Here is a 6189-nt window from a genome sequence, read left to right on the forward strand (position 1 = left end):
CTTTGATCGAGCCGTACCGTTCCTAATTTGTCTCGCGCCTTCAGATCCTCCTTCACGCTTTGACAAGAAGCAAAATATTAAGCAATCGTTCCGAAGGACCTAAATTACTACAGGATAAAGAACGAATAGAAAATTTGAATTTCGAAACAAAAAAGAGGGGGGTGCAACAAGAGGAATTCCCAGGGGGTCACCCATCCTAGTACTACTCTCGCCCAAGCATGCTTAACTTCGGAGTTCTGATGGGATCCGGTGCATTAGTGCTGGTATGATCGTACCCGCCATGTTCCTTTCGCTTTATTCTTTTAAACTACCCCGTCCTGCGAAGCAGTGTGGCTTTTCTAGACCGAAATTCATTTTAAGCGTCAATTCAAGCATTTTCCTATTATCCTTTTATTTATTTGCTTTCATATTTTTTTTTGTTATTGATTTGCCCCCCGTTTTTTTCCATCATCCCGCAACTCTAAATTATCATGAAATCAATCCTTCACACTTGCGCTGATACATTTGCGCCGACAAATTTGAGCGACGATTCGGGCTTTGATCGAGCCGTACCGTTCCTGATTTGTCTCGCGCCTTCAGATCCGCCTTCATGCTTCGAGAAGAAGCAAAATATAAAGCAATCGTTCCGAAGGACCTAAATTACTACAGGATAAAGAACGAATAGAAAATTTGAATTTCGAAACAAAAAAAGAGAGGGGTGCAACAAGAGGAAATTCCCAGGGGTCACCCATCCTAGTACTACTCTCGCCCAAGCATGCTTAACTTCGGAGTTCTGATGGGATCCGGTGCATTAGTGCTGGTATGATCGCACCCGCCATGTTCCTTTCGCTTTATTCTTTTAAACTACCCCGTCCTGCGAAGCAGTGTGGCTTTTCTAGACCGAAATTCATTTTAAGCGTCAATTCAAGCATTTTTCTCTTATCCTTTTATTTATTTGCTTTCATATTTTTTTTTGTTATTGATTTGCACCCTTTTTTTTCCCTCATCGCGCAACATAAATTGTCATGAAATCAATCCATCACGCTAGCGCCTGATACATTTGCGCCGACAAATTTGAGCGATGATCCGGGCTTTGATCGAGCCGTACCGTTCCTGAATTCTCTCGCGCCTTCAGATCCGCCTTCATGCTTCGAGAAGAAGCAAAATATAAAGCAATCGTTCCGAAGGACCCAAATTACTACAGGATAAAGAACGAATAGAAAATTTGAATTTCGAAACAAAAAAGAGAGGGGTGCAACAAGAGGAATTCCCAAGGGGTCACCCATCCTAATACTGCTCACGCCCAAGCACGCTTAACTTCGGAGTTCTGATGGGATACGGTGCATTAGTGCTGGTATGATCGCACCCACAACGTTCCTTTCGCTTTATTCTTTTAAACTACCCCGTCCAGCGAAGCAGTGTGGCTTTTCTAGACCGGAATTCATTTTAAGCGTCAATTGAAGCATTTTCCTCTTATCCTTTTATTTATTTACTTTATACTTTTTTTGTTATTGATTTGCACCCTATTTTTTTCCATCATCCCGCAACTCTAAATTATCATGAATCAATCCTCACGCTTGCGCTGATACATTTGCGCCGACAAATTTGAGCGACGATCCGGGCTTTGATCGAGCCGTACCGTTCCTGATTTGTCTCGCGCCTTCAGATCCGCCTTCACGCTTCGACAAGAAGCAAAATATTAAGCAATCGTTCCGACGGAGCTAAATTACTACAGGATAAAGAACGAATAGGAAATTTGGATTTCGAAACAAAAAAGAGAGGGGTGCAACACGAGGACTTCCCAGGGGGTCACCCAATCAAGTACTACTCTCGCCCAAACACGCTTAATTTCGAAGTTCTGATGGATCCGGTGCATTAGTGCTGGTATGATCGCACCCGCATATTCCTTTCGCTTTATCTTTTAAAACTACCCGTCCTGCGAAGCAGTGTGGCTTTTCTAGACCGAAATTCATTTTAAGCGTCAATTCAAGCATTTTCCTATTATCCTTTTATTTATTTGCTTTCATATTTTTTTTTGTTATTGATTTGCCCCCTGTTTTTTTCCATCATCCCGCAACTCTAAATTATCATGAAATCAATCCTTCACGCTTGCGCTGATACATTTGCGCCGACAAATTTGAGCGACGATCCGGGCTTTGATCGAGCCGTACCGTTCCTGATTTGTCTCGCGCCTTCAGATCCTCCTTCACGCTTCGACACGAAGCAAAATATTAAGCAATCGTTCCGACGGAGCTAAATTACTACAGGATAAAGAACGAATAGGAAATTTGGATTTCGAAACAAAAAAGAGAGGGGTGCATCACGAGGACTTCCCAGGGGGTCACCCATCCTAATACTGCTTACGCCCAAGCACGCTTAACTTCGGAGTTCTGATGGGATACGGTGCATTAGTGCTGGTATGATCGCACCCATAACGTTCCTTTCGCTTTATTCTTTTAAACTACCCCGTCCAGCGAAGCAGTGTGGCTTTTCTGGACCGGAATTCATTTTAAGCGTCAATTGAAGCATTTTCCTCTTATCCTTTTATTTATTTACTTTATATTTTTTTTGTTATTGATTTGCACCCTGTTTTTTTCCATCATCCCGCAACTCTAAATTATCATGAAATCAATCCTTCACGCTTGCGGTGATACATTTGCGTCGACAAATTTGATCGAGCCGTACCGTTCCTGATTTGTCTCGCGCCTTCAGATCCTCCTTCACGCTTCGACAAGAAGCAAAATATTAAGCAATCGTTCCGACGGAGCTAAATTACTACAGGATAAAGAACGAATAGGAAATTTGGATTTCGAAACAAAAAAAAGAGGGGTGCAACAAGAAGAATTCCCAGGGGGTCACCCATCCTAGTACTACTCTCGCCCAAGCATGCTTAACTTCGGAGTTCTGATGGGATCCGGTGCATTAGTGCTGGTATGATCGTACCCGCCATGTTCCTTTCACTTTATTCTTTTAAACTACCCCGTCCTGCGAAGCAGTGTGGCTTTTCTAGACCGAAATTCATTTTAAGCGTCAATTCAAGCATTTTTCTCTTACCCTTTTGTTTATTTGCTTTCATATTTTTTTTTGTTATTGATTTGCACCCTGTTTTTTTCCCTCATCGCGCAACAATAAATTGTCATCAAATCAATCCATCACGCTAGCGCTGATACATTTGCGCCGACAAATTTGAGCGATGATCCGGGCTTTGATCGAGCCGTACCGTTCCTGAATTCTCTCGCGCCTTCAGATCCGCCTTCATCCTTCGAGAAGAAGCAAAATATAAAGCAATCGTTCCGAAGGACCTAAATTACTACAGGATAAAGAACGAATAGAAAATTTGAATTTCGAAGCAAAAAAGAGAGGGGTGCAACAAGAACAATTCCCAAGGGGTCACCCATCCTAATACTGCTCACGCCCAAGCACGCTTAACTTCGGAGTTCTGATGGGATACGGTGCATTAGTGCTGGTATGATCTCACCCACAACGTTCCTTTCACTTTATTCTTTTAAACTACCCCGTCCAGCGAAGCAGTGTGGCTTTTCTAGACCGGAATTCATTTTAAGCGTCAATTGAAGCATTTTCCTCTTATCCTTTTATTTATTTACTTTATATTTTTTTTTGTTATTGATTTGCACCCTGTTTTTTTCCATCTTCCCGCAACTCTAAATTATCATGAAATCAATCCTTCACGCTTGCGGTGATACATTTGCGCCGACAAATTTGAGCGACGATCCGGGCTTTGATCGAGCCGTACCGTTCCTGATTTGTCTCGCGCCTTCAGATCCTCCTTCACGCTTTGACAAGAAGCAAAATATTAAGCAATCGTTCCGAAGGACCTAAATTACTACAGGATAAAGAACGAATAGAAAATTTGAATTTCGAAACAAAAAAAAGAGGGGTGCAACAAGAGGAATTCCCAGGGGGTCACCCATCCTAGTACTACTCTCGCCCAAGCATGCTTAACTTCGGAGTTCTGATGGGATCCGGTGCATTAGTGCTGGTATGATCGTACCCGCCATGTTCCTTTCGCTTTATTCTTTTAAACTACCCCGTCCTGCGAAGCAGTGTGGCTTTTCTAGACCGAAATTCATTTTAAGCGTCAATTCAAGCATTTTCCTATTATCCTTTTATTTATTTGCTTTCATATTTTTTTTTGTTATTGATTTGCCCCCTGTTTTTTTCCATCATCCCGCAACTCTAAATTATCATGAAATCAATCCTTCACACTTGCGCTGATACATTTGCGCCGACAAATTTGAGCGACGATTCGGGCTTTGATCGAGCCGTACCGTTCCTGATTTGTCTCGCGCCTTCAGATCCGCCTTCATGCTTCGAGAAGAAGCAAAATATAAAGCAATCGTTCCGAAGGACCTAAATTACTACAGGATAAAGAACGAATAGAAATTTTGAATTTCGAAACAAAAAAGAGAGGGGTGCAACAAGAGGAATTCCCAGGGGGTCACCCATCCTAGTACTACTCTCGCCCAAGCATGCTTAACTTCGGAGTTCTGATGGGATCCGGTGCATTAGTGCTGCTATGATCGCACCCGCCATGTTCCTTTCGCATTATTCTTTTAAACTACCCCGTCCAGCGAAGCAGTGTGGCTTTTCTAGACCAGAATTCATTTTAAGCGTCAATTGAAGCATTTTCCTCTTATGCTTTTATTTATTTACTTTATATTTTTTTTTGTTATTGATTTGCACCCTGTTTTTTTCCATCTTCCCGCAACTCTAAATTATCATGAAATCAATCCTTCACGCTTGCGGTGATACATTTGCGCCGACAAATTTGAGCGACGATCCGGGCTTTGATCGAGCCGTACCGTTCCTAATTTGTCTCGCGCCTTCAGATCCTCCTTCACGCTTTGACAAGAAGCAAAATTTTAAGCAATCGTTCCGAAGGACCTAAATTACTACAGGATAAAGAACGAATAGAAAATTTGAATTTCGAAACAAAAAAGAGGGGGGTGCAACAAGAGGAATTCCCAGGGGGTCACCCATCCTAGTACTACTCTCGCCCAAGCATGCTTAACTTCGGAGTTCTGATGGGATCCGGTGCATTAGTGCTGGTATGATCGTACCCGCCATGTTCATTTCGCTTTATTCTTTTAAACTACCCCGTCCTGCGAAGCAGTGTGGCTTTTCTAGACCGAAATTCATTTTAAGCGTCAATTCAAGCATTTTCCTATTATCCTTTTATTTATTTGCTTTCATATTTTTTTTTGTTATTGATTTGCCCCCTGTTTTTTTCCATCATCCCGCAACTCTAAATTATCATGAAATCAATCCTTCACACTTGCGCTGATACATTTGCGCCGACAAATTTGAGCGACGATTCGGGCTTTGATCGAGCCGTACCGTTCCTGATTTGTCTCGCGCCTTCAGATCCGCCTTCAAGCTTCGAGAAGAAGCAAAATATAAAGCAATCGTTCCGAAGGACCTAAATTACTACAGGATAAAGAACGAATAGAAATTTTGAATTTCGAAACAAAAAAAAGAGGGGTGCAACAAGAGGAATTCCCAGGGGTCACCCATCCTAGTACTACTCTCGCCCAAGCATGCTTAACTTCGGAGTTCTGATGGGATCCGGTGCATTAGTGCTGGTATGATCGCACCCGCCATGTTCCTTTCGCTTTATTCTTTTAAACTACCCCGTCCTGCGAAGCAGCGTGGCTTTTCTAGACCGAAATTCATTTTAAGCGTCAATTCAAGCATTTTTCTCTTATCCTTTTATTTATTTGCTTTCATATTTTTTTTTGTTATTGATTTGCACCCTGTTTTTTTCCCTCATCGCGCAACAATAAATTGTCATGAAATCAATCCATCACGCTAGCGCCGATACATTTGCGCCGACAAATTTGAGCGATGATCCGGGCTTTGATCGAGCCGTACCGTTCCTGAATTCTCTCGCGCCTTCAGATCTGCCTTCATGCTTCGAGAAGAAGCAAAATATAAAGCAATCGTTCCGAAGGACCTAAATTACTACAGGATAAAGAACGAATAGAAAATTTGAATTTCGAAACAAAAAAGAGAGGGGTGCAACAAGAGGAATTCCCAAGGGGTCACCCATCCTAATACTGCTCACGCCCAAGCACGCTTAACTTCGGAGTTCTGATGGGATACGGTGCATTAGTGCTGGTATGATCGCACCCACAACGTCCAGCGAAGCAGTGTGGCTTTTCTAGACCAGAATTCATTTTAAGCGTCAAT

The 6189-nt window shown here is 42.4% G+C and overlaps 11 non-coding genes and 1 pseudogene across 11 annotated transcripts; all 12 read right to left on the reverse strand.

Moving 5' to 3' along the window:
• Positions 1–158: 158 nt before the first annotated feature.
• LOC113758154 lies at positions 159–277 on the reverse strand. Its single transcript, XR_003466598.1, has one exon. It is a non-coding gene; the product is annotated as a 5S ribosomal RNA (ribosomal RNA).
• A 417-nt stretch (positions 278–694) lies between these two features.
• Positions 695–813, reverse strand: LOC113758171. The gene has a single exon (XR_003466614.1). It is a non-coding gene; the product is annotated as a 5S ribosomal RNA (ribosomal RNA).
• A 415-nt stretch (positions 814–1228) lies between these two features.
• LOC113758177 lies at positions 1229–1347 on the reverse strand. Its single transcript, XR_003466620.1, has one exon. It is a non-coding gene; the product is annotated as a 5S ribosomal RNA (ribosomal RNA).
• Positions 1348–1759: 412 nt separating this feature from the next.
• Positions 1760–1877, reverse strand: LOC113758187. The gene has a single exon (XR_003466629.1). It is a non-coding gene; the product is annotated as a 5S ribosomal RNA (ribosomal RNA).
• Positions 1878–2291: 414 nt separating this feature from the next.
• On the reverse strand, positions 2292–2410 carry LOC113758182. The gene has a single exon (XR_003466625.1). It is a non-coding gene; the product is annotated as a 5S ribosomal RNA (ribosomal RNA).
• A 395-nt stretch (positions 2411–2805) lies between these two features.
• LOC113758162 lies at positions 2806–2924 on the reverse strand. Its single transcript, XR_003466606.1, has one exon. It is a non-coding gene; the product is annotated as a 5S ribosomal RNA (ribosomal RNA).
• Positions 2925–3340: 416 nt separating this feature from the next.
• LOC113758194 lies at positions 3341–3459 on the reverse strand (annotated as a pseudogene).
• Positions 3460–3874: 415 nt separating this feature from the next.
• On the reverse strand, positions 3875–3993 carry LOC113758155. Its single transcript, XR_003466599.1, has one exon. It is a non-coding gene; the product is annotated as a 5S ribosomal RNA (ribosomal RNA).
• Positions 3994–4409: 416 nt separating this feature from the next.
• LOC113758158 lies at positions 4410–4528 on the reverse strand. The gene has a single exon (XR_003466602.1). It is a non-coding gene; the product is annotated as a 5S ribosomal RNA (ribosomal RNA).
• A 415-nt stretch (positions 4529–4943) lies between these two features.
• On the reverse strand, positions 4944–5062 carry LOC113758156. The gene has a single exon (XR_003466600.1). It is a non-coding gene; the product is annotated as a 5S ribosomal RNA (ribosomal RNA).
• A 416-nt stretch (positions 5063–5478) lies between these two features.
• LOC113758149 lies at positions 5479–5596 on the reverse strand. Its single transcript, XR_003466594.1, has one exon. It is a non-coding gene; the product is annotated as a 5S ribosomal RNA (ribosomal RNA).
• A 416-nt stretch (positions 5597–6012) lies between these two features.
• On the reverse strand, positions 6013–6131 carry LOC113758178. Its single transcript, XR_003466621.1, has one exon. It is a non-coding gene; the product is annotated as a 5S ribosomal RNA (ribosomal RNA).
• Positions 6132–6189: the final 58 nt, after the last annotated feature.

Source organism: Coffea eugenioides, unplaced genomic scaffold (genome assembly GCF_003713205.1).
Source record: "Coffea eugenioides isolate CCC68of unplaced genomic scaffold, Ceug_1.0 ScVebR1_374;HRSCAF=1042, whole genome shotgun sequence".
Classification (NCBI taxonomy): Eukaryota; Viridiplantae; Streptophyta; class Magnoliopsida; order Gentianales; family Rubiaceae; genus Coffea; species Coffea eugenioides.